Consider the following 26201-nt stretch of genomic DNA (forward strand, 5'->3'; position numbering starts at 1 on the left):
ACACCAGCAGGGGCTGGGCACTGAATGGGGGAGGACTGTAGAGTCCCACAGCAATTTGGGGGATTGATTAAGGATGCGATAGCGACAGGTTCCAATGGGTGTGGCAGGGTGGGGAAGGGGTCGCATCTCATTCTTTTTTTTTCCCCTGCGGAAGTGTGGGTAGCCACAGTGTAAAAACTGAAGATATGGGCGATTAGGATGTTAAGTGGGAGCAAAGAAAGCTCTTCATTTTTCTTCTTCTGGAAATACAGAGATAAAACTCAGCAATCATTAAGCCTTTCACTTCCCTACAATTTGTCAGCACAGTTAGGGTGCTGTCTTCCTTTCCATAGGTGAGATTATGTCCTGCTGACATCAAGGGGGATATGGTGGCCAAATGTGTGAACAAGAAAATTAAGCTTGAAGGGTAGCTTTTGTTTTGATGTTTGCTGGACATCCTTTCTTGTGTTAAAAATCAACTTATGGGGCCAGTGGCTGCCACAGGATTTTAATGTTGAAAATGTATAACAGGGTTCTCTGGACAAATCCCCAGATGCATAAAACGATTGTCAGTTTTGATAAAGAATGATGACTTCTTGGACTTCATCTTTAGCTACACAGAACAGAAAGATCTGAAAATTTAGTGTAATGCTCTGTGTAAGCTATGTTGGAGAGTAATAGTCACTTCCATACTAATGAAAAGCTCCCTGGTCAAAAATCACACCAACAAATGCATATTTAATTAGAGTTTATAGACATCTAAAGAGAAAAAATTCAAAGGTTTTCTCAGAGATGACCTTTATAAGAGATATCTTACCCTCACATGGCTCAGGGTAAAATTTCAACCCAAATGAAATGAGATGCAGCTGGTTATTTAACAAGATCGCTGCCTTTAGATAGGATTTAGCTTTTTTTTTTTTTTTTCGGAGTTAAAACTTCATACAGATTTTGGAGGTGGCTTGGTACAGCAGCTTAGATTTATAATTTTCTAATTAAAATGTATCCTTCATATCAATTTTAGAGAAGTAACAAGCTTAATTCATGGCATTTAATCATTGAGATTTGTTTTGATATTTTTAGAACATGGAACCTAACACTGAGATGTGATTACTTTGCCACAGATCTGCAAGGTGACGTGCCGCATGAGGGTTTACAAACTGAGGAAAACATAGACGAGTCCAGTGGGGGAAGGGAAGATAGAAAAGATCTCGAAGTCAGAAAAACTCAAGGTAAATACATGATTTTCAAATTGCCCCCCTCTGAGGTCTAGGAATAACCTTACACGCATTATTTAAACTTTTCTCCATCTCATCATGCTTTGCTATTCTATCCCTTGGGCCTCTTTAGATTTAAGAGGAGAAAAACAAGATTGAGTGTAAAAATAACTCTTCTAACAAATAGCCAATGGGTAAGTGCTTGGTGTGTTCTGTAGGAGCACGTGGCCTCCTCTGGGCCCCTTAGTTCAGGGCTCATCACCCAGTGCCCAGACCTTGCCGGGATGCCCTAATATTGTCTGGACACAGAGGATACTTAGGAACTGTCCTCTTCAGTTGCCCTGCACTTTATAAGAAAGCCACCATGAAGACGAGATTTGTCAACTGGTCCCCTCCAGCCAGCCTACCTTCCTGGTCCCAGATGAGGGAGTACTGCCCATTGCTGACCTTGCCAAAGGGACAGGATTTGGAAACAGAGAAGCACAGTGGTAATGTCAACCATCCAATTTTTTATTTGAAGCTTCTGAAAAGAATGAAGGTTTTGGTATGAGATAGGCGTGTTTGAATCTAGATTCTGAAACTTAGTAGCTCTTTGACTGTGGACAAATTTTGAACATCTCTGTTTTTCAGTTACTTCTGTTCTAGGAGTAAGAATGCAATGACAACTATTTAGGGTTATGGGGAGGTCTAAACGAGATCACATGTGTGATATACTCAACATGACTTTTGGCCAATAGTGAAGGCTCAACATCTTTCTTATTCCTTTCTCTTCTCTTGTCCTTGTTTTTCCTTCTAGCTTTGGAAAGAGATTTACTTTTTCAATAACTGCTTTTTCTCTTAGGCTATTAAAATGTATTTGTTTTCTCTGAAATGGTATAAACCAAGTTTAGATAATAACAATAGCACTTTATATATTGGTCAGGTGTGTACTATTTTGTGATACTTGGAGCATGAGAAATGTCATGCCTTTTTATACTTTTGAAAAAGAATCCAATTTGAGCTCATATTTGCTGAGTTTGGCAAGAAGTCCAAAATTGATCAGTTCAGAGGGTAGGGAGGAGGGAAAGAAAAGATCCCCTTTCTCATTTAGATCTGACATCCATGCTAGGAGCTGATTCCTCACATATAAATGGGAAGGGGCCTGAGCCTCAAGATTCACAATTTCCCTTGCCCTTATTTTCCTTCACTTACTCAGTGCAGCTGACTGATGCTCCTCACTTGTCCGTTGGCATACTGCCCCAGGCAGATTACATAGACATACCTCACTCAGTGTGTACCACCGACCACAGGAATGCTCTCAGTCTCCCCAGACTGTTTGTTGGATTGCGTCCCTCCTCGTGTCCATGTTAACGTTCCTACACCAGAACATATGGCTTTAGAGCTTCTGAAACTGAAAAACCCACCACCTCCTCCCCAGGTATAAAAGTCAGAATAAGCTAGGTTCTGATGCAGTAACAAACAGGCCCTAAACATTAGGAGCTTAAATCAACAAAAGTTTATCTCTTTCTAAGCCTGCTTTTCTCTTGGGAGGCCTGGGATAAGAGTATAAATGGAGGCCCACCTGCCATGTGTCTAAATATTTAAAAGTTATAAACCAAGGTAATAAACTATTACATGAAATACATTCTACCCTCTTACCTTGAAAAATATGTCATTATAACAACCTGGAAAACCAGATTTGAATTTAGAATTTTGAGACTCCTTGAAGTTCTATGCTGAAACACGGTCACATTGAGCTAGATAGCCTTTTAGCCTGTCCTGCTCCAGCACAGCCTAGCTGCACATCCACGCTCCGTAAGTATGCCTCTTGGCCACCCCTACCCCCACCCCCAGGTGCAGAAAGGATCTATGCAGGCTCTGGAAGCAGGCTTGTAGACATGCGGGCGAGGAATTCTGAGGGCCCTGTTATCCAAACCACGGAAGCAAATTTGCAAATACAGAATCCACAAACAATGAAGATGGTCTGTATTTTGTTTTGTTTGCTCATTTTTTTATCAAAAATTTCCCAAGAGAAATGAACAACTGGGTGCTCAGAGAGAGGAAAGGTGCAGTTATAATTCTTCCAACCATCCTGGTGCAAAGAAGCCCAGACTTGAAGAATTCAGTGTTGAGTTCTTCTAAGAAAGGGAAGGAATCATTCCTTTTCTACTCTTTTTACTGAGAGATCTCTGGGTAGGCTGGAGGGGAAAAAAATGAAGCAGAGGCAATTTACATCACATTGGTGACTGCTGTGTCACACACAACACGCACCACGTAGTCTGCCTTGTGCATTGACACCCCTCATCTTGCCTAGGTGTCACCAGCTTCTGGGGCGAGGAGGGTGGTTAGGGTGGATGGAGGAGTAGAGTTGTCACAGTCTCCATTTTCAGATAAAGAAGCCAAGGTTGAGAGAAAGGCGGTAGCCAGGGACAGAGACTAGAAAAGGAAGAGAGATGGGAGCTGGTCCTCCAGGGCCTCCTGTCTCCGCAGCTGCCGTGTGCTACTATGATGTAGCCATCTCCAGGTCAGGGGAGAGTCCTTTAAATCCATAGAAGTTAGCCAAGCAGGAGGTTCTGAGCAGTTTAGCCTGAGCCACCACGGTAAAAGACAACATATGGTTTTAGGTAATTGCTTAAGTATTCCTACCAAGGACTGTCCTTCACCTATTTTATCTGTATTCCTTTATTTGGTGAGATTACTTAGTTCTTGAAGTTCTTGACAGACTCAAGAAGCTATAGATAGATATAACCAGAAAAGTCACTTTTCTAGGTCAACTCTGCTTTGAATCATAGGCACAATATTTTATTAGTAAGTAGAGCACCTGGACTAACCACTCTTTGCATTAGAGGAAAATAAAATAAAACTGAATAAAAGAAAAAGAAGAGATGCCACATGCCATTTCCTCTACTTAGTTCCTTTGATCTCTGTTTATCATTTGCGAATTTTTTTGCCTTCAACCAATGAATGGCCTGCTTGTTATGGGCCAGGCATTGTGCTAACAGCTCTACATGTAATTTCATTAAATCCTCAGATCAGCCCTGTAGGACTGTCCTCTTTCCATATATGAGAAGGATAAGGCTTAGAGAGGTTAATTAACATGATTAAGGTCACACAGCTAATGAGTGGTTGAGCCGGAATTCAAATCCCTACCAGTCTACTCCTAAAGTCTTACTGTGCCCTTAATCAGATATTGTACTGAGCACTCGGGCAGGTTCATCATAATATCAATACATACTCTTCAGGACTGCTGTGCAAATTAAAGATATGATATATAGGGGAAAAAAGTGCTAGGCAAACCATGAAGCCCTGCAAAGGTTCAGTGTGATTATTTCTCACGGCTTTACACAGGGCTAGCTCTACTGTTCTTAGCAGCCAAGTCTATATTAATCCCATAATTCATCCTTAATCCACCAAAGTCTTGTGTGCCTGGCTTTCAGCATAGCCAAAGGGAAACGCAAAATATGTCTTTTGTTAGAAAGGCTTAACACCTGCTGCCAAAGGGTTCTGGATCATCAGAGAATAGATTGATTCACTTACAAAAGACTTAGATTAATTTGGACATTGTTTCCCTACATAAACCAGACACAAGGAGGCAAGCAACCCAGGGGAGGATAATCATGCTGGGAGCAGAAGCACTTATTATAAATAATTACCATGTAAATTCCCTGAGTCTGTAGCCTGTGGCTAGTCTTAGGAGGTGGCCCTTCCTTACTAAGCGTAAGGAGACTGAAGCGCTTCCCTAAGTTTTCAGGGTGTGCATCTGTGTCCTACAGCAGGATCACCACCCTCTGGGTCTACTTCTCAAGGCCATGGCCAAGGTGCAGAACAGCTGTGGGGTCATATCAGCTGCATCTCTTCTCCTCTTCTTTTTAATAGCACAGTGACTTTTCTGCGAGTTTGTGAATGTGACATATCTAGCTTCTTTTCTTAAGCAATGTGGTTTATGGTTTATTGAACAAGTTAATACACTGTGCAGGCTGTGACATTCCTCTTTCTGGTGTGCCCCTGAGCTATGTTTTCAAAGCCGTGAGGTGCCCGTCGAAGAGAGGTAACAACACTTAAAAGGAACAATGGCAGAAGCCTTGACAAGTGCAGGGGAGAGACACAGACACTTCCAAGAAAGGTGTGGTTGTCTACAAGATTAATCAATTCCCCTTGTTTTCATTACAGGTCCACATTTATCTTGGTGGCAACAGCTACAAATGTGAAATCAAAGCTCTGATGCTAGACAATTGGAATTGTATTTACCTGCTGGAGACGTGTAAACAGGCTCCTCTCTGTGTCTTCTTAATTGGAATATAAGGCACACTGCAAAGCTCTGGCCATAGGTCAGGGAGGGGCACGCTTTTCTGTGTTGTCCAGATACACTGAAAAACAGCGGGGGAGAGAATACAATTCAGTATCTTGGGTGAGACAGTTGAAAAAAATGATAGTCATAGCCTGCGTGATCACCATTATTATTGTTACAGGTACCATTTATTGAGCCCATTCTGTTTGACAAGTACTTATGTACCCTATCTCATTTCACCCTCTTAATAATACTGTAAGGGAGCTAATACTATTTTTGCCATGTATGGATGAGAAAACCGAGACGAAGTCACTTGCTTGAGGTCACCAGATGGCAGGTTCTAGATTTGAACCCGGGTCCGACTCATGTTCTAAACCATTTAGGGCTTAACAAACCGAGAGTCTCCCCAGAATATGTGGGTGCAGAGAACACAAGGGCTTGGGAGAACCCTGAAATCACCTGGACTGATCAACCTGACAATTTTTTTCTTTTTTTTTTTTTAATTATTTTAAGTTCAAAGTGAAGACATTTTATTTTATTATTTTTTTAAGATTTTATTTTTAAGTAATCTCTACACCCAACATGGGGCTTGATTTCACAACCCCGAGATCAAGAGTCACATGCTCTACTGACTGAGTCAGCCAGGCACCACAACCTGACAACTTTTTGCTTGTTTGTTTGTTTTTTAATATATATATTTAAATTCAATTAATTAACATATAATGTATTAGTTTCAGAGGTAGAGATCAGTGATTCATCAGTCTTATATTACACCCAATGGTCATTACATCATCCTTAGGCAAAGTGGTCATAAGGCAACTGACTTTTTTTTTTAATTTTTATTTAAATTCAATTTAGTTAACATATAGTGTATTATTAGTTTCAGGAGTAGAATTTAGTGATTCATCAGTTGCATATAACACCCAGTGCTCATTACGTCAAGTGCCCTCCTTAATGTCCATCACCCAATTACCCCATCCCCCCCACCACCTCCCCTCCAGCAACCCTCAGTTTGTTTCCTATGATTAAGAGTCTCCTGTGGTTTGTCTCCCTCTCTGATTTCGTCTTATTTTATCTTTCCTTCCCTTCGCCTATGATCCTCTGTTTTGTTTCTTAAATTCAACATATGAGTGAAATCATATGATAATTGTCTTTCTCTGATTGACTTATTTTGCTTAGCATAATACCCTCTAGTTCCATCCATGTAGTTGCAAATGGCAAGATTTCATTTTTTGATGGCTGAGGAATATGCCATGGTATATATATACCACATCTTCTTTATCCATTCATCTGACCAACCTGACAACTTTAAAATTTTGTTTTCAGAAAAGCCAATCAGAGAAGAAAGTTTAACCAATTTCTTTGCAAGGCCTTTCTTTTGCCCACTATTGAGTACTCAATACAAAAAAGAGGCTAAAAATGTTGTTTTCAGCAGTTTGATTCTCCTCTGCAAGTTTTATATTTCGATTCTTCAACTCTTAAGCTGATTACAATTATGGTCATTTGAGGAGAAATGTGAAATTATTCAAAGTATTAGAAACATTTAGCCAACTATGCAAAGATAAGCTAGTGAGCAGTGAAGAGAAGGGATATATTTGTCTCTAAGGAAAGATACATATTAAAATATCTCTCCCATGCTGTTGACAATTGTACCTGCACAGTCTGGCTGGAAGCACAGATGATCTCCTCTGTTGCAGGGTGGCTTCCGAACAGAATTTGTGCATAGGTTCACCAGATGTGCCCCTTCAGATGCCAAAGTCCACTGCAGCATGGATGTTAAGAAAAACAGGGTATTATTTAATGAAAATATATAGACTCATCATTTTTGCCCATCCCATGTTTAGCTGTCCCCATATCCTCTCAGTGCATCTAAATATCTCTCACAGTTGTATCCTTCTTTCCACAGGGATTCTAGTGGGTTGAATGATGTCCCCTTCAAAATTCATGCCCACCCAGAACCTCAGACTGTGACCTTATTTGGAAAGAGGGTCTTTGCAGATGTAACTAGTTAAGATGAGGTCATACTGGATTAGGATGGGCTCTAAATCAAATGACTGGCATCTTTATAAGAAAAGGAGAGGACAGGGGCCCCTGGGGGGCTCAGTCAGTTAAGCATTGGACTCTTTGTTTTGGCTCAGGTCATGATCTCAGGGTCATGAGATCGAACCCTAAGACTCTTTCTCCCTCTCCTTCTGCCCCTCTCCCCCCTCAAATAAATAAGTAAATCTTAGAAAAAAAAAAGAAAAGTAAAGGAGAGAACATACAAAAACACTGAGAAAAAAAGCCACGTAAAGATGGAGACAGACAATGGAAAAATGCAGCTCTAAGGCAAGGAACATCGAGGATTCCCAGGAACTGGAAGAGGCAAAAATTCTCCCGCAGAACCTCTGGAAGGAGAGCAGCCCTGCCAACAGCTTGATTTCAGACTTCTCCAGACCTGTGAGAGAATACATGTGTGCTGTCTTAAGCCACCCAGTTATGGCAGTTCTTGTTATGGCAGTTCTAGGAAACTCATACAGGGACTACCACACACAGTTTGGCCCAAGAGTTCATCATCTTTTGCAGAGATTATTTGTACTTCGTACTATACTCTTCCAACTCGGCTCCTCCCGTGGCTGTCACCTCCATCCACACCCCTGCCCCATGTACTTTACTTTTCCAATAGAGTTCTCTTCTTTGAACTTGGATAACCTTCCGAAGACCCTCTGACTCAGTAATTCTGCTTTCCAGATTTTTCTGCTAAGGAAATAATTAGATGCACATAATAATTTATATGAGGATATTTCTTAGTGAATTAATTATAAGGAAAAATTGGAAGCAACTCAAATGACCGGATGTTGGAAATGGTTGAATAAATTATGGTGGATTCATAGGATTGAACATTATAGCCACAAATATTATGTTTTTGAATTGACAACATGTGAAAATAATCAGGATATAATGCTAACTTCTAAAAGCAGGATAAATAACTCCATATAATATGATTCCATCTTTTGTGTATAACATATATTTGTACAGATAAAAGAGTAGACAAAAATACATCATGTGGTTATCTCTGAGGAATCACATCAAAAATTTTATCTGACCTTTTTGTATAGCCTCATATTTCTCTAATGATCATGTATTATGTTCATACTAAGAAAATAAGCAATACATCTTAATCAAAAAATTCAGGCTTCCAGTGTAGTGGCTTTCAAGCTATTTTGACCATATCTCATAGTAATAAATACGGTTTGCATTATGACTGTTGTAGGCTGACTAATGCCTGCCCCCCAAAGATGTCCACATCCTAACCTCCAGAACCTATGAATACGTTACCTTGCACGGCAAAAGGAACTTCGCAGATGTGACTAAATTAAGGACTTTAAGATGACAAGATTATCCTGGATTATCTGGTGGGACAAATGTGGTTACAACAATCCTTCTAAGAGAGAGCTAGAGGATCAGCATGAGTAGTAACAGATATGAAGACAGAAGCAAGAGGTTGGAGTGATGTAAGGAAGCAGCCAGGAGACAAGAATGTGGGCAGCTTTTAGAAGATGAAAAAGACAGGGAATCAGATTCTTCCCAAAAGCCTGGAGAAGAAATGCAGTCCTGCCGACACCTTGATTTTAGACTCCTGACTTTAGAACCATAAGAGAATAAATGTGTTCCTTTTAGCCTTTAATTCTGTGGTAATTTGTTATGCTACCAATAGGAAACTGATACAATGACCTACCACACACACACACACACACACACACGTATGCTGAAACAGAAAGTGTCACAAAGCATGACTTACTCTAACATTTCATCTCCTATATTTCCATGGATTGATCTGTGTCCCCCAAAAAAGATACATTGAAGTCCTCACCCCCCACTCCTGGTACTCCTGGTACCTCAGAATGTGGCCTTATTTGGAAAGAGGGTCTTCACTGAGGTAATGAAGTTAAAATGAGGTCATTAGGGTGGGTCCTAATCCAATATGACTTGTATTCTCATAAAAGGGGGAAATTGGGACACAGAGACAGACACATGTCGAAGGAAGATAATGTGAAGAAACATGGGGACATCCTTGAGGACACAGGTAGAGATGGGAATTATGTTGCCATAACTCACAAAGGACCTGGGCTACTAGAAGCTGGAAGAGGGAAGAATCCTTCCCTTACAGGTTTCAGAGGAAGCATGGCCCTACAGACACCTTAATTCAGACTTCCAGCCTCCAGAACCATGAAACAATAAATTGTTATTGTTTCTAACCACCCAGTTATTAGTATTTTGCTACAGTAGTCCTAGGAAACTAAAATACCTGTTCTATTCTATTCTATCCTATTTCATTAAAAAAGTTGTTTTCCCAATCTACTAACTGGGAATGACATCAGTCTTTGTAGCTCGACATTCAAGCTTCTCCCACTCTGATTTCTGTATATCTGTTTTAGCCAACTGCTAACCCATCCTGAGTGCATCCAGTAGCCCCAAATAGTCAATCATTCCCAGAACACAGCATCAATTCACACGTGGTTATATTCTTTGCCTGTGTTATACCCTTTCCCTGCAATGTCTATTCATTTATAATGCCCAGCTTCATGTCACCTCATGTCACCTGGCTCCTTGGCCAGAGTCACTTGGTCCCTGTTCTCTGTAAGGACAGTACTTTTTATAGGTCCCAGTGACAGCCTTTATCATATTGTATTATGGGATCAACTTAAGTGGCTCCTCTCTCCAACTAGACTCAAGTTTCCATAGAAGACCACTTCTTTCTTCCTTTTTAAAAAATCTAAGCTTCAGTACCTAGTACAAAACCTGATACACCACAAACTCAAATATGGGGTGACTCAAAATATGTTAGCGTAATGTTAAGCTTTAATAACTTCAGAAGTATAAATGCCACAAACTTACAAAACTATCATTTGAAAGTTTACTTCTTTTGACTCTAAGTTTTAATTATTTTAATAGATGTAATTTTTTTTTTCTTTTAATCAATATATGCCATTTTTCACTCAGGGGAAATGAAACAAAAATTAAAACTGAAAAATGTGTTACTCAAAATTCACAAAACTGAGTAAGTGTAAAATAAATGTAATTAAGCTTTCAAGTGATGTTTTGTAAGTTGCAGCATTAATACTTCTGAAGTTATTAAAACTGCAGTAAAACTTTGGTGACACCCTGTTTTTGAAGACCTATGCTCAAGTATGATTCATTTTCTATTTACTGTAAACTTCAGTTTGGTTTTCATTTAAGTGGCTCCATGCTGGGTAAAGGTATTCCTTGGCTAGTAGCTGTCCTTGTGCTAAGGCCCACAGTTTAGAAGGCCCCCTTTGGCCCTCCACTGCTGTACTCCTCCACACAGAGTGAGACATCCATGGGACTAAGTCCATTGTGTACCTCCTGCTGCAAATCCATACCTCCCCAAACCTTGTTCTTGAGTGTCCAGGATCTCCAGATTGCTTCTCCAGAAAATGGAGACTCGGTGACATTAAATAATTTGTTCCAGCTTACAAAATTAGTGCTATAGTTAGCCTTAGTTGCATAACAAACCACCCAAAACATAAATGGCTTAATAAAATAACAATAAATTAGGTTTTTTTCCTGCTCAGCGGACCTGCTGGGCCATCCTGCTGCTGGTTTTTGCCGGGGCTCACTCATGCACTCGGCTAGTGGAGAGGTTGAGCTGGAACCCTCTGGCTTCTCTTACTGGTCTCTCAGAGGGTACTGCTGTCTCTGGAACGCTTCAGTCCTCCTGCATGTGACCTCTCACTCTTCAGGAGCCACACACACTGGCTTCTGGCACGGTGGTCACGAGGCAGCTGCCTCAAAGCAGAAGCTGCGAGGCCCTTTGATTTCTGGGAAGCAACCAGCCTTTGCCCACATACTAATGGCCAAAACCTGTCACAAAGCCAGCCCTGATCCAACAGGACGCCGGAAAACAGACTCTACCTCTTGATGGGAAGAGCGGCCAAGTCACCTCACAAAGGAGCAGGGTGGTTGGTTTGATCGTCTTTGTGAAAAGTAATGGCTCAGAGCTAGTAGCTAAGTAGCAGAGCCAGAATGCCACGCCAGGTGGCCTGCCTGGGGTGCTTCTAAATAACCATCTCTGAACCACAGGGCATTTGGGGACATTCCGATGTGGGAATGATGACATTCCTGTATTTTGTCTTACCTTGCTCTTGTAATCTCCCTACCTTTTTAGACCTGTCTTCCCCTCAGTGTCTGGCTCAGTGCCCAGGACCTGAGGGAGGTTAAAAATACCTACTGAGGTCACTTACAAGAGATGTGACCCTGATGATGTGACTTAACCTTTCTAAGTCTCAGTTTTCCGGCCTGCAGAATGGGGATAATCTTAGTACAGAACCTATCAAATTGCGGGTAAGATTCCCAGGCACTCCTGCAGAGAAAGCACCTGACACAGTATGGGCCCTTGGTGAGCTCTCAGGATTAGTGCGACGGGAATGTGGACTTTGGGCGAATGCAAGTGGGCTTCCTAAACAGTGGCAGTAAAATACCCCTCGGGTTCCAGAGGCAAAGACAGGGCTTGCAAGCACCAGGATTGCAAGCACCCGTGTGGGGAATGATTTTTAAATACAATGTTTAAATTCTGATAGCAGCTTTAAAAAAGTGGGAGGGAAAATCAAAACACACAAAGGAACAAACAAAGCAGAGCTGCACCGCAGCCTACCTTTCTCCGTTACTTTTCAGGATTCCACTCCGGGGGGTGCCGGCTTCTCCCAGGATGGAGGGCTTTCCCGGGTGCGGCCAGGTCACGGGGAGGGGAGGTGAGGACCCACCTTTGGCGCCAAAGGTCTAGGTCACGTGGGCCGCCGAGAGGCGCGCTCAGCAGCCGGCGTCCTGCAGGGTAAACGTGACGGGCAGGGCGAGGGGCAGGGCTGCAGCGCTTCTCGCCTCCTGGGCCACCGCTGCGCGGACCGACGGGCTCGGGTGAGTGCGACGCTGCGCGCCGGGTCCTCCCTCACCCTGGTCCCGGGACGCGGGGAGCCCCGGGCGGGTGTCTCAGGAGCCGTGCGCACAAGGAGGGAGGTAGCACCGTGTCGGCCGGCTCGGAGTTTCCACGTTGGGGAACTGGGGATGCTTGGCACTAGGCTCTGGGTGCGCCCGGCCCAGGGAACATTCCCGAAGGCTCCTGGCACAATCCGAGGCAGTCGCACCGGGTTTGTGGGGTCCCCCGTTACTCTTGGTGCAAGGTGGGGACACATTCCCTGCCTCCCTCAACACGTCTCTTTGGGATATTTTGATTTTGTGGGTGCTGTGGAAGAGTGGAAGCGAGAAATGCCTTCGATTTGAGCGCCCCACAAAAGGAGATTTGGCCTGATAGAGGGAAAGAAAGCACAGAAGAAAGGCCCGGAATATAGGACTAGGAGAAAACGGGGGGCGGGGGGGGGGGCACAGCACAGCTGGAAGCCCCTCCCTGCCAAGTGGATTCAGCCCTCGCAGGGAAGTTACTAGGAGCCAGTGGGACCCCTAGAGACAAATGGAAGCATCCAATACCTTTTAGGTCACCTTGGTCTCTTGGGAAAAGAATAGGCTTTGGTATCTTTATGGATTCAAATCCCAGCAATGCATTTTACTAGTTGGTGACTTCGAGCACATTTTTTCGGTTTACTAAGCCCCAGTCTCCCATTTTAAAGACACTTACCTTTTCTCCTCCCCTTAAATGTACAATTAACTTTTTACAATCTTTGGTGTGAGATGAGTAAAAACGGAGATGTAAGGAAGAAAAAAAATCCAACCAGAATGTATTTTGCTAATTTGAAAAACAGCTTTTAAGAAAGTTGTTCAAAATAGAAATTTTTACACTTTTGGACGTAGATCACACTGGCTTTGTTGGCGTGTGAAAGTCTGTACAGTTGTCAACACCCTTTGGCCGATTGGGCTTTCTAGATTTGTACTCCAGGCCCCTCTAAGTCCAGGGGAAACCCTTTATAATGTAATGCAAGTGTTCTTAGCAAGAAGTTCTTTCATTCTTTTTTTTTAGGAGTTGGGTTTTTTTGGAAGGGCATAATTGGTCTCGCAAGATATATGAGTCTAGTTTATAAACCAGTTTATTTATAGTGGGGTTCTCTGAGACTGATTTTATAGCCTGAGAAGTAAGTGGGTTTTGACTGACAGGTAGTTTAAGTAACTTAGAGGAGTGTTAAGCAAGTCCGAAGGACTTACCAGTTCATACCCCTTGAGAAAATAAAAACAAGAAGCAAACAGCATGACAGTATTTTGTTGATGACTTTGTTTTTGTTTTAGAAGGCATATGATGTGTCAGAGGAAAGACTGAGTGTTGAATACAATACTGGTATGCACCGAAGTAAGATAGTGAGAGAAGAGCTTAATTACTGCCTCAGATAACATCAGATATCCATTTATTAGCACTGAAATTCCCAAGGTAAATAGGTAATGACCCATTCTTAATAAGAAGTACAGTTCATTTTAAAGAGCAAATGCGATTATTTCAGTTTAGCATTCCCAGGGGTTTAATAATGTGGGATTTTCGTGGGCTGAACTAAGAACATTTAAAAGAACTAAAGTAGGTAAGTTTCTCATAATTTGAAAGGTACCTTTGGAAGAATGACTCATTCATATCTACATAGATTTGGGAGAGGATAAGCTGGGCAGAATGCTAGAACTGTTCCTTGGCCAAAAATAGGAACAGAGTTTAAACTTTTATGCTATATATTTGCAAGTTCAAAGATTTAAGCAATAATGGACTCAGTTCACAGGACAATGATCAGGTACTTTAATCATAAAACACAACTACTAAGCATAACTGAACTGAAACCAGAGTATTGAGATTTCTCTCCCTCAGAGATATTGTAGGAATAGCCTTGTACATGAAACCACATGTTTTTTCTTTTATTGCTTTAAACCAGAACCTGGGAAGTAAGCTGGGGAGGGGAGGGGAGGGGATAACTCTAGGTCCTTTGATCTATTGGCCTGAAAGAGCAAATTCTTCGCATCTTATCTTTCCAATATCCTTGGGACTTATCTCTTAACCTTTTCTCCATATTCTGATTCTAATTAGTGGTTCATTTTAAATTGTTAGGGTTATTTACAGGTCAAAATATTTATGTAGGCATCCCAGGCTAGCCCTTCCTCCTTTCTCTTTTGGGACTCCATATTCCATTACTTTCAGAAAGATCACTGGACATATCTTTGTGTAACTATATGGTTCTTTGGGGGAGTAGGTAACCCAGCCCCCAAGAGATCGATTCTCCTTTTTCTCTCTCTGCAATCTGTTCTGTTCACAGTTTAACCTTTATTTGTCCCAGGACATTTGCAGAGTCTCCTAACTTAGCTCTCAGATGTCAGGTCTTCTCCACTCCAGCCTAATACTGATGCTGGAAATGAGCTTTCTAAAGCACAAGACACTCCCCTCCTTACATGCCGTCAATGGCTCCTGATTGCAACCAGGATGAAGTATAAACTTCATGTGACTCCAACATAATTGCACAGACCAAAGTCACATGACCCCCTCACAAACTCTGTGCTCCCGCCAAATCAAACCCTCCCTTGTTCCCTAACTTCACTCTGCTTTTTATGTCTTTACAGGTAGGCATAGCTCCAGGCAGATAGTAGGCATTAAATCAATACCAGTTGAATGATAATAGAATTTCAGTAGTGGTATATACTATAAAATTGTTTCACCCTTTCTGAAAATCTGAAAATTTTCATAATCAATGTTGTACTTTCAGAAATTGTGGCAGGATCTTGCTTTCTTGTCACAGAATAATATATATAATAATACATAGAGCCCTCAGCTCTGGTCTCTCTAACTTCTCTTTACTTGTAGTGATGCAAAATTAGTTTTATTCGCTTAACTGCAGCACAGGAGGACATATACCCAAGGGACTGGGGACATAGGACAAAGCTTCTGAAAGGTTTGGCCTTGTGCTGAGTGAGGCAAAGGAGGGATCAGGGAAGTGGGGGTGGGGGGTGTTCAAGGCAGTTTAGCAACTGACTTGCAGCAGTCTTGGTTCAAGAGGTGGGAGGAACAAAGTGGGACTGGGGAGACATTGCTAAGAAAGCAGTAACTGCCCAGAAGAAAGGATTGTCAGTCATTTTGCAGCTGCGGTGTGGCCTTGGGCATGTAGAAACGTTGTCCCTGTTCTGTTGGGAACATTGCTATGTGATTACCAGAAGGGTTGATTTTCAATTTCTTAGATTCTCCACTCCTCCCTTCACATACTCAGTGCATGGACACACACACACACACACACACACACACACACCTGTTAAGCACTAATGCTAGTTAAATTCATGGCAAAATTGAGTAGTGGTGATGTGGGAAACAAAGGCAGAAGAAAAATTATTCAATTTCCTTACTATCTGTAGCCTATTGACAAGTCCTTGAAACAGGCAGAGTGACATTCCTCTAGGGACTCAACTGCCTCGATGTTAATACTTTACTAAGGGCAAAAGGCAAACTTAGTCCAGCCCCCAGGATCCTATAAGCCTACTTTAACTTATAAAAATTCCTTTGGAAACTTCCTTTATCTCTAGCCGCATCCCCCCAAGATACATGTTGACAATCATCCCCCAAGCATATGACCCACCCATACACATCTGAAGGGTCTCATGACTCAGGTTTTATTAGACAGTCATAAATGACCTTATCCCAACAATAGCTAGTCCCTCAAGGTCCTGGAAACCTTGCTTCCAAAATTCCTTAGAGACTTACACTATCCCTAACCCCCTTCCAACTTGAAAGTATATAATGGGCCATTTCTCATGACCCCAGTGCTGCTCTTTCTGCCCACGGGTCCTGTCCCCATGCTTTAATAAAACCACCATTTTGCACCAAAGACGTCTCAAGAATTCTTTCTTGACCATCGGCTTCAAACCCTAACATCTTTTCCTACATCAGTGGGAGATCTTAGTTAATGATACCACCATCTGCCCAGCCATCTAAGTCAGATCTGGGAATCATCCTAGATTCTGTTCTGTTTCAACATATAATATCTCATCACTCACAAGGTCCTGCTAATTTTACCTTCTCATTATTTTTAAGTCTGCCTTGTCCACACCTTTACTACTGCCTTTACCTGGTTTAGGCTCCCTCGTCTTAATTCTGCATTACTGGAAAGCCTATTAACTGGTGTCTGTGCCTTTTCTCTTTTCATTTAAATCCATCCTCACACTATGGCCATAATAGTCTTTACAAAATACAGAGAGCCCTCAGTAGTTTCTAGTCACTAGAGGATAAAGTTTCTGAACAGCTTTCAGGCTCCCTGCAATCTGCCCTCTATTGACTTCTCCCTTCCATCCTGCTATTTATCCACTTCCTGCTTTATGCTGATATCTTGCCTGTGTATTGGTTATCTATTGCCATGTAACAGAGTTTGAAAAGGTGTAAAACCCCTGGCCCAAGAAAATAGGAAAGGCAACAGCAAATGAAGAGTGGGGGGAAATTCATCTAACTAGGAGTTAAGGTCAGGGTCATGAATCAGCTTGGAGATTTGCAGTGGTCCAGGCAAGTCATGATAAGGACCTGGATTAGGACATGGGAGTAGTGCTAAGGAGGAGAGGGCAAATTTGAAAGACAACTAAGAGATTCAGTTGGTGATTGATTGGCTGTGGGAAGGCAGCAAGGAGAGAGAAATCAAGAAAGAATCCAGGGTTTTAGCTTCAGTGCTTTGAGAGTATTTCTCCTTTCCTTTCCTTTCCTCTCCTCTCCTTTCCTTTTTTTAATTTTTTTTTATTTTTTAAAGATTTAACTGGCTTTATCAAGTGATTTCTGAATTGGTCAGCATTCCATCTAGCAAGTAGAGGGGAAGCTCTGAGGCGCTATAAAAAAGAAAAAAAAGGAGGGTTTTTATAGGAGGGTGGGGCAAGAAAGTTATTAGCAAAAGAAAATGATTGTTCATCTTAGGGGGAAAAGCAAGGGGTCTTATCATGCAGATGACCTCATCTTCTCATGGTGGGTGGAGAGGGCCACTATGGTAGACTCACTGGTACCCATCAGAAAATTCCTTACTGACTAGTTAAGACTATATTTCTGGGGAAGGTTGAAACTACAGTTAGATTATGCATTAAGTCCTGGTTTGGGGACTTGGCCTAAGTGATGTCATTTTGGGCCTGTGGTTTTCTTTTTTTAAAATTCCCACCCTTTGTTCAGACTCTCAGCTTAACAGAGATATGGTTAAAATATAAGGCATTAGCACTTTGAGAATATTTCTAATGAAGACAGAAAATAGAGAAGTAGGGACATGTTTAGGGAAGAGATACTAAGTTGGGTGTTTGGGTTTTTTCTTAATTACTTTTGAATTTTGTCAACATAATTCATGTGTGTAGGTGAAAAATCCAAGTCCTATTACACTTCTCATCATAAAAAATTTTAGTCCTTCCCCATCACTCCCCACTTATCTGTAAGGTTTCCTCTGACTCTTTTATCTGTTTCTTCTAGTATTTAACTCCAAATTTCTAAGTAATCTGCCTAGTCTGTTTCTTGACTTACTGGTTTAAGAGTTGCATTTTTTTCTCAATTTGAGATATTTTCTATGGACTTCCTATTAACCAAGGTGGGAATTTAGCACCCTTACCTAATGTCCCAACTTGCCTGTCCCCAATCCTGTTCAAATGGCTGTAGAATATCTGGTTGTTGCTAAATCCATATCTGATGTTTACTTTTTATGCAAGTATTACTCACTGCTGAGCCAAGTAGTATACTCTAATTGTGTTACCTTTCTTGTACAGTTTTATATTCTTCATCGAGTGAATAACTACCTCTTTTTGGCTTGCTTAGTTTTCTGTGACACTATCGGGACTTCTGTCCAAAGCTGCAGACAGAACTGTACTATCCTTATGGATATGATTTTTTACAAAAACTCATGTGGTATTCATATTTTTATTTTCTTAAGGATCTTGCCTGTGGATTGCTCTGACTTACTGCTCCGACCTGTACTGGTGACTCTTTAGGCAGAGCTGTCTTGGGTTTTCTCTTCGGCATTAGTTCCCCTATTAGTGAAATTTCCGTCTTTCCCTTTCTTGGTTTTCTTCCTTGTTTTGGTGGAACACATCTACCAGTAGCTTCCTGAGTCGTGTAGTATACAAATCAATTTGTTTGAAGCCTTGTATCTACCTGAAGATTTTATCCTCACACTTGTTTGATAGTTTGGCTGAGCACGTAATTCTAACTTGAAGGTTATTTTCCTCTTAGTATTTTGGAGGCATGTTTTCCCAGCATCTCTTAGCTGCAGTTGCTGCTATTGAAAAGTTTAATGTCATCTTGGTTCTTGATTCTCTTTCGTGATCTCTGTTTCTCTCTCTGGAAAGTTAATGACAGTCTCTTTATTTCTGGAATCTGTTCTGTGTCATTTCATTCCTTGATCCAGGAACTTGGCGGTCCCTTTAAATCTGAGAGTTAGGTCTATACCTTTGCTAAATGTTTTTGTATTATTGCTTTGACAATTTCCTCCCTTGAATTGTATCTTCCTTCTTTCTCTAGAACTCCCATTAGTTGGATGTTGGTCTTCCAGAACCAATCTCTTAATTATCTTAATCTTTTTCCTTCCTATTTTTTAAGCCCTTTTCTCTTTTAGTTATATTTTCTAGGAGATTTATGTGTCTTTACTGTTGCACTCTTTTTTTTTTTTTTAAAGATTTTTATTTATTTATTTGTCAGAGAGAGAGAGAGAGAGCACAAGCAGGGGGAGGGAGAAGCAGGCTCCTCACTGAGCAAGGAGCCCGATGTGGTACTCGATCCCAGACCCTGGGATCATAACCTGAGCCGAAGGCAGACGCTTAACGACTGAGCCACCCAGGCATCCCACTGTTGCACTCTTTTATCAAAATCTTAAAATTGCTCCCACCTTATTTTTAGTTTTCAGGAACATGTCCTTGTCCTTCATTCCCCTTTAAGGCAGTATTCTGTTGTTAAATGAACGCAATATCTTCTCTTATCTCCTTAAAGATATATATACTTTTTGTTTTTGAAAAGTTATTACACTCCTTGTTTTTGTTTCTTCTGATTTTTTTCCCCTTCAAGTAATTTCTTTTGCTTTTTCTTCCAAATTAAAGACTTTCTTCCAATGTCCAGTGCTTCTTTGACTCTAGTTTTATACCGAGAGAAACCAAGTTGCTGGTTGGAAACTCCATTGTCTTGAAGGGATTTGCCCGCGGTTCACTGACTCCCTGGTGTTGATTGGTGGGGTCCAAGATACTTTGTTGGAGGACAAGTAAGTATGTATAGAACTCTTCTCTTGGTGGATTCAGGTATTCCAGAGAAGAATCCTTCATTCTCCTGCATAGGGTGAGAGATAAAGGCAGATAGTTCTGGCTGTCAGCTTTCTTAGAGCCAAGTGTTGGAGGGGCCAGAGGCAATCAGTATGTAGACTTTCCCTTAGTTTTAAATTGGATGCCTCTTCCCCAACTTTTCCTGTATTTCGTATTCTCAAGTCTAGAGTTTCTGTGGCTTAATTTTTCAAAGAATAAATTTTCTGCAGAAGGAGTCTCTTCCTCTGCTAAGGTCTGGAGGGATCTGAGGCTCTACCCTCTGTTAAAGACTTTTATCTGTCCCTCTGGTTTCGGTGCCATGCTGTCCCTTGCCTTCTGCAGTGTCTGGTACTTACCATTTGCTTTCTGTGGTTTAATGACGTGAATGACTTGTTTCTCATTGATATTCTGCTTTCATTCTCTGCAAACTACTTGTTTACTTTCCATCTAACAGTAACAACAAAATTTTTTGATCTACCGTATTTGCTGTCTTCTTTGGCCATGGGATTTACACCTTTGAAAGATGTCTTTGCTTTCACATTAGAGCGGTTTCATGAGGGAACAGAAATAAACAAATGTGTTCAATTCACTGTGTTTTAGCAGAAGGATTAGGTTGCGTGTTGACCAGCTGAGTTTAATGTACCCATGGGGCATCAGGTGAAGATGTTCAGCAGGCAGCTGGGTAGATGAGCCTGCAGCTTCAGGGAAGAGCGGTTATGTGAGTGGTGTCAGTAGAAGGTCTACTTTGAGTGATGGGACCACCCTGGAGAGAATGTGTGGAGAGAGATAAGCTGTGGACCAAGGATAGACTCCTGGGAAACCCAATATTTAAGGGGAAGGCAGAGGAAGAGGGAACCATGAAAGAAAACATTCTAGAAGATCCATGAAAGCACAGATTACGGAAAGCAAGGCATTGGTAAATTTACCAAAGCGGTAATGTCATCCGGTCAGAGAGGGCAATTAAGACAAAGACCTTTGAATTTGGGAACCTGGAGATCATATGATTGGGGCAAGATGGTATGGACAGACGTGAGAATGCAGCAAGGAAGAGAGTGAAAATTATTTTGTTTTCTTTGTTTTGTTTTGCTTTGCTTTGCTTTCAGAAACTACAGAGGTAATTGTAGACAGTGTTTCCATTCCATGGCAGAAGAACCAGATCAACAAGTCTGTGGGTTTTTTCTATGGTTTCCACTTGGATACTGTGCACACTTGATTTTAAAATACTTAACGAGGGGGTTCAGTTCTGTATTTATTTGTTCTTGCTAAGTAGTCCGTGACTTTGTTGCCCTTTGATTACCTGTGTAAAGGTATTTGGGATGGTTTGATTTTTTTTTTAAGATTTTCTTTATTTATTTGAGAGAGAACACGAGTGGTGGGGAGGGGTAGAAGGAGAAGCAGACTCTCCACTGAGCGGGGAGCCTGACACGGGGCTCCATCCCAGGACCCTGGGATCATGACCTGAGCCGGAGACAGACGCTTAACTCACTGAGCCACGCAGGTGCCCCTGGGACAGTTTGATTTTTAAAGATCATTTCTTGTGATCAATTCTTATAACTTTCCAGGGCTGGTGTGGGCAAGTCAGACTATATGGGACTTCAGATTCTGAGTATGTGTGTGAAGCTGATACTGTTAAGGATGCCTTTCCTAATTAAATATATGATGAAATGTTTGAAGGATAATAGACAGTGGGGTGCAGTGGGAAAAAAATTCCAGCCTGTTACACTCAGAATAAACCCCAAGTTCTATTCTACTGGGGTCTCTGAGGAAGCCCCCCTGAATAGCAAACTCCTTTCCCTCACCTGAGTTCTGGAGAAATTGAGAAGACAAAGAGCAAGGCAGGTGGAGAGTGAAATGGTGTCTGTATTCCTGAGACAAACTGGGTTGGGCTGAAACTCTTAGTTCTGGGCAAATGAATTTCCTATGACTGAAACCCAGCATTGAGCAGATTTGCCCAGCCATTTACAGGCCCAGACTGGGTGGAGAGAGGAGAGCATTGCTCCCTGTACAGAGCCCAGCGTGCCCAGTTTACCCACATTTATCCATCAGATAAACCTTTCCACCTCTTGCCCCAGCGTCCTGGGAGTGAGCAACAGGGTGGCCAGAGGCCGGCCTCACAGTGGATGGAAACATCAGGGCTGGGGAGAAGGGAGCCCCCGAAACATATGATGGCTTTCAACACCCAGAATGATCTGATACCTGGCCCCACTTGGTACCACATCCCCCCTCACTCGCTGGACTCCAGCCATGCTAGTTCCGTCCTCATTGCCTCCTGGGATAGGGCCTTTGCGATCCCTGTTCTCCAGCCTGGAACTCTCTTCTCCCTGGATTCACATGGAAGTCTCTCATATCCTTCAGAGCTGCTCACATGTCCCTTCCTCAGAGGCACCCTCCCTGACCATCCTGATGTAAAATAACACCACTCCTTGACCCACCACTCTCGACCCCTTTACCCTGCTTTCATTTTCTTGATAGTTCTCATCGGGCTCTTTCCCCTGTAGGGTAAGCTTCATGAAGGCAGACACTTTGTCTCTTTGGTTCTCTGTGCCTACACTGGAGTCTAGCACATAGTAGGAGCTGAAGATAATGTAATTTGAGCAGCGTGGGTCCACTTGTATGCAGATATTTTTTTTGATAAATACAGTACAGTACTGTAAATGTATTTTCTTTTCCTTACGATTTTCTTAATAATATTTTCTTTTCTCCAGCTTCCTTTATTGTAAGAATACAGTGTATAATTCATGTAACATACAAAATATGTGTTACTTGACTGTTGATGTTATTGGTAAGGTTTCTAGTCAACAGTAGGTTATTAGTCATTAAATGTGGGGGGAGTCAAAAATTATATCTGGATTTTCAGCTGTGCAGGGGGTCACATTCCTGACCTTCGTATTGTTAAAGGGTCAACTCTATTTGTTTATTAAAGTGAGTGGGTGGTCCAGTGAACTTGGAGTCTGCCCAGGCTCCGCTCCATCAACATGGGCCCCTGTTGAAGAGCCCCTAACTACTCTGAAGACCGAATGAAACAATGTGTGGATAAGAGACGAGCAAAGTACTAGCCTCATCTAAGGGAGTATTACATGGCGGGTATTCTCTATAATAATAATCTCTGTTTGGGAGTCAGGGAGGAGTTTCTCGTCACCTCAGGGAGTAATAGAATTTCCCAGAACCATCCTCACATAAAATATTCTCATTCATTGTGCCCAGTCTTACCCTTGTATTTGCCACACTGTGTATCTTAATTTTTTATTTGAGAAATTTAGTCAAAGTAGATAGCCAAAAGGAGGCTGATTCTAAAAAGAATAGGACCAATTTACATCAGAAAAATAAAGAATTTCTCACTGGAACATAGTGCTTTTGCCATGAGTCCTAAAGGACCGAGGGCTTCAACCACCCCTAAAAGATCGTTTTCAAAACTGAAGGACGTACACTAGAAATCCATTATGAATGGATTTTCATCTGGGCATGTGATTTTCATTGTTTCGCAGATAAACATGTCCTTAAATCACTTGCAATTTTAGCACCTATAAGTTTTGCAAGTGCCAGGATAATCCAGTTTACCCAGAATTCTGCTTTTGTCAAAAGTTACGTGGCGGCAGATTTTCTCATGCTACGTCGTTTATACTGTGATTTATACAAAATACATGGACTTTGGAATCATACAGATCTGGCTTCAAATTCCAGCTTTACTATTTAATAATAGCTAAGTGGCGGCTTGAGAAAATTAACCCAGGACTTGAGAAATTGTTCAACCTGGGACTTAGTGTCCTCATCTGGATATGTCTTAGGTAAACCTCTGGATTCAGGGCCTTTCTAAGAATAGTGTCACAGTCAAATAAACACATATTGCCCAGTAACAAATGATAGGCAATGAGATGTTCTGGAACCAGGAAGCCTGTTTAAGTTCCTTTAACCCAAATTTTCCCAAACTTTTGTCCTTTTAAAGTCTATTAATATCTTACCGAGCTAATATTTCACAAAAGATCCTGTGGGAAATCCTGGCTTAGAATAGTGCCAGACAGGGACGCCTGGGTGGCTCAGTCGGTTAAGCGGCTGCCTTCGGCTCAGGTCGTGATCCCGGGGTCCTGGGATCGAGTCCCACATCGGGTTCCTTGCTCGGCGGGGAGCCTGCTTCTCCCTCTGCCTGCCTCTCCCCCTGCTCATGTTCTATCTCTCTCTCTGACAAATGGATAAATAAAATCTTTAAAAAAAAAAAAAAAAGAATAGTGCCAGACATGTCTCAGTAAGAAATCAATTTAACTTCTCTTTCCCATTTGATTGTTGATGGTTCAAATCTTACCCACTCCATCCTCCATCCTGACTCCTTCCAGAGTTTTCCCAACCTCCAGTTGGATATTGGTCCCACTATCCATGTATTAGTTTCCTGGGGCTACTATAAAAAGGACCACAAACGGGGTGGGGGGTTGCCTAAAACATCAGAATTTATTATCTCAAATAGAGGTCCAAAATCAGTGTGTTGGCAGGACCATGTTCCCTCTGAAACCTGCAGATGCAGAGAGGAAGCAGAAGATCCTTCCTTGACTCTTCTTGTTTCTGGTGTTTGCTGTAAGCCTTGGCGATTCATGGCTGTTAGATGCACCACTCCAGTCTCTGCCCCCACTGTCACATGGCCCTCTTCTCTGGCTTTGCATGGCACTCCCCTCTCTGTGTTTCTTTGCTAAACACCAGTTACATTGCATTAAAGTCTCATCCTCATCCGCTCTGACCTCATTCTAATTTAACTGATGACATCTGCAAGGATGCTATTTCCAAATAAGGTCACATTCTGAGGTACTGGGGGTTAGCACTTCAACATTTCTTTTGGGGGCACACAATTCAATGCATAACAATCCATGAAGTTGCTCTGGGCAAAAGAAACTTAGGAGTCATTCTTGCTTCTTTTCCTTCCCTCAGCCATTATAGCTAGTCTATTAATAAATACCAGTGGGCTTGCCTACAAAATGTAGCTCACACTTCTCACCACTCCACCACTACTCCCTGGCTCCAGCCTCTGCCATTTCTCCTGGAATATTACATCAGCCTCCTAATTGGCATCCTGGTTCCATCCTTAACTCCCATAGTCCACTTGCTAGATGGCATCCGGAGTGATCATTTGCCATTTCACAATTCTGATTAGACCGTATTATTTCCTAATGCTAATGAAAATGAATACAGCTAAAACTCCACATATTTTGGCCCTGACCACCCTCTGAACTCATCATGTGCCTGCCACTTCCTTCCTCATTCACTGTGTTCCTGTCAACCAACAACAAACAAAACTTCTTTGCACCTCAGGGCCTTTGCATTGTTTCCTCAAGGTGGGCTCTACCCAGAGATGTTTCCAGACTGTAAATGAAGTGTTAGCCCAGCAGGAAGGGCCCAGGATATACACATTCCTCCACCCTGTTTTATTGAATAAATAAAGGCCACAGAGTGCATTACATAAAATTTTTGGATATTACACAAAAATAAGAAGCCTTTCCTGATCAAAAATTATTAGTCCGGGGCGGGGGGCGGCGTCTGGGTGGCTCAGTCGGTTAAGTGTCTGCCTTCGGCTCAGGTCATGATCCTAGGGCCCTGGGATCAAGCCCAACATAGGGCTCCTTGCTCCCTGCTGCTCCTCTCCCCCCCTCCCCGTGCCCCTGGCTCATTCTCTCTCTCTCTCTCTCTTTCACTCACCCTCTCTTTCTCAAATAAATAAAATTTTTTAAAAAAATTGTTGGTTTAGGAAATACTGGGCTAAAGTTTTAACAGACTGATTTACAGCAGAACTTCTTAGCAACATAATAACTTAATTCTGCAGGGATATAATATATCATATTTCCAAATTTACCTGAATACGGAGGAGGGACTCTGGCCCACATTTTGGGAGATGCTGGTATTGCGACTATAGAATAGTCTTTGTAGACTGATTAGGATTGGCCTTAACTCCTTGCTGTACCACTTATTAGTGGTGTGAACTTGGGCCCATAACTTAAATTCTCAGAGGATCAATTTCTCATCCCTAAAGTGGGATCATAATAGTATCTGCCCCAGGAAGGTCAGAAATAAAAATATAAAGCAGTTAGCACCTTTCCTTGTATATAGAGTATGTTCAATGATTGATAGCTATTACTGGTATTATTATGATGAAGCCTCATAAGGATGTCTTTCTGTTTTAAAACTGTTATTAACATTTTGGGACATGTCTATTTTTTACTTCCCACCCCCATTCAGATTTTCCTTCTGGTTGGAGTGAGACTTTGAGGTAAAGCTTCCTCCTACTGTGTCAGATATTACTCCTCCTCTTCCTGATTCTTTTCATCCTCTACCTGCCACATAACTCAAGTTTATCTCCCTTTCCTATGGGTCCAAAAATACGATGGCAGAGGTGGGAATGACTAAGTCATTAGCAAGATTAGACGCCCCTGTCTGATGCCATAGGGGTGGCCTGGGAAAAGGAGATGGGCACGTTCTCAGTGCCCCCTCAGCAGAAGGGTGCCCATCACCTCTCACCTTGTGTGTCTCGTACTATGTCTTTTCTGGGACATGAGTGCGTCAGACACCAA

The 26201-nt window shown here is 42.0% G+C and overlaps 1 protein-coding gene and 1 long non-coding RNA gene across 4 annotated transcripts in view; one reads left to right on the top strand and one right to left on the bottom strand.

Annotated features, from left to right (window-relative positions):
- Positions 1–6753, bottom strand: part of LOC145716528 (uncharacterized) — a 338765-nt gene extending 332012 nt beyond the window's left edge. Inside the window, exon 1 of the long non-coding RNA XR_014139235.1 lies at positions 6732–6753. This is a non-coding gene — a long non-coding RNA (uncharacterized LOC145716528). The remainder of the gene's footprint in view (positions 1–6731) is intronic.
- A 5466-nt stretch (positions 6754–12219) lies between these two features.
- CPVL (carboxypeptidase vitellogenic like) overlaps positions 12220–26201 on the top strand; it is a 101623-nt gene continuing 87641 nt past the window's right edge. For 2 of the 3 annotated variants that reach the window (XM_081800331.1, XM_081800334.1), the window contains exon 1: positions 12220–12375. The gene's annotated coding sequence lies outside the window, so the exon portion shown is untranslated. Of the gene's footprint in view, positions 12376–19461; positions 19620–26201 lie in introns of all 3 variants that reach the window. The other variant, XM_081800332.1, reaches the window with a different exon arrangement.

This window comes from Leptonychotes weddellii, chromosome 12 (genome assembly GCF_054177405.1).
Source record: "Leptonychotes weddellii isolate Sample4059 chromosome 12, ASM5417740v2, whole genome shotgun sequence".
NCBI classification, from domain to species: domain Eukaryota; kingdom Metazoa; phylum Chordata; class Mammalia; order Carnivora; family Phocidae; genus Leptonychotes; species Leptonychotes weddellii.